The sequence below is a fragment of the Chaetura pelagica genome, unplaced genomic scaffold (genome assembly GCF_000747805.2).
Source record: "Chaetura pelagica isolate M959 unplaced genomic scaffold, ChaPel_1.0 scaffold962, whole genome shotgun sequence".
Taxonomy (NCBI): Eukaryota; Metazoa; Chordata; class Aves; order Apodiformes; family Apodidae; genus Chaetura; species Chaetura pelagica.
The window spans coordinates 35,093-36,177 of record NW_009952479.1 but is presented as its reverse complement, the minus strand read 5'-3'; the positions used below and the strand labels follow the sequence as shown (position 1 = coordinate 36,177).

At 54.4% G+C, this 1,085-nt stretch overlaps 1 protein-coding gene across 1 annotated transcript in view; it reads right to left on the bottom strand.

The window, feature by feature from the left end:
• The window catches only part of AATK (apoptosis-associated tyrosine kinase), a 12,121-nt gene that overhangs the window by 1,724 nt on the left and 9,312 nt on the right, over positions 1 to 1,085 (bottom strand). The gene's annotated exons all lie outside the window — the stretch shown is intronic.

Below are 1,085 nucleotides of genomic sequence, written 5' to 3'. Positions count from 1 at the left end.
GGTGTTATTTCTCACCTCAGGGTTTGGTCTATAGACCCCAAAGGAACCAGCCCTGATTTCAAGGTTTCGCTCAGCTCCGCTTACTTCCATTTCCCTCTGGAAGCTGGAATTGCACAATTATCCTAAGCCTCAAATGAATTAATTAAAAATATATATATATAACAAACGAAAGAAAAAAAAACTGGAACAAAGAACCATGAGCACCCCCCCTGCCCCCCACCCCCGCAACTCATCACGTCTCTTTGGCAGCAATAACTTAAAATCACATCAATGAGGGTTCAGTCAACAGCAAGTTTTGTTTTGAAAGTGGGTTGGGAGGGGTGTTTGGGGTTTTTTTTTTAATCCTTTTCTTTAAATACAAAAATAGTCAAGTTGGCAGGTCCTGGGGGGCCACCCCACATGGGGGCAGCCAGGATTCACCCCCTGCCAGCCCTCCCCGTGCTCCTCCTCAAGACAGCAGGGCAGAGGTCCCGCCAGCCCTCAGGGGGACTGCTCCCCAAAAAGTGTGTGTGGGGGGAGCTCCCTAGCCCCATGAGCTCCCCCAAAGCTGTGCTGCCCACCCCGGATGTGGGGGGCACAAAAGCCAGCAGTGGCCCCAGTGTGGGGAAGGGGTGCACTCAGGGTGACATTAAGCAGTGGCAGCAGCTGGTCACCCCAAGGGCTCAGCAATGCCGTGGGGAAGCCATGGGGCAGCCGTGGGGCAGCCAAGCCAGCACGAGGTGCAAGGCCAAGTGCACGGCAAGGAGGGGACAAACACCACCTCGGGGAGCACAGATGGGCAAGAAGCCAAAGGGGAGACTTCACTGGGGTGGGGGACACACACACGCCGCAAGTGTTAGCAAGGTCAGGGCACTACCCTTAAAATGCTATTATTTTTTTATATATATATATATGTGTGTGTCTATATATATATATGTGTCTATTTGTACACGCACACACACAGCCACCTGCACACGCACGCGCCATCACCCACCGCCTGGCCCCGCTCCCGCTCGCAGCAGCCAACGCGCTCCTTCCTTTGACACAATCTGCCTCAAAAATCCAGAGCTGGGGGGGGGCGGGCCCCCTGAGGGCCCCCCGCCACC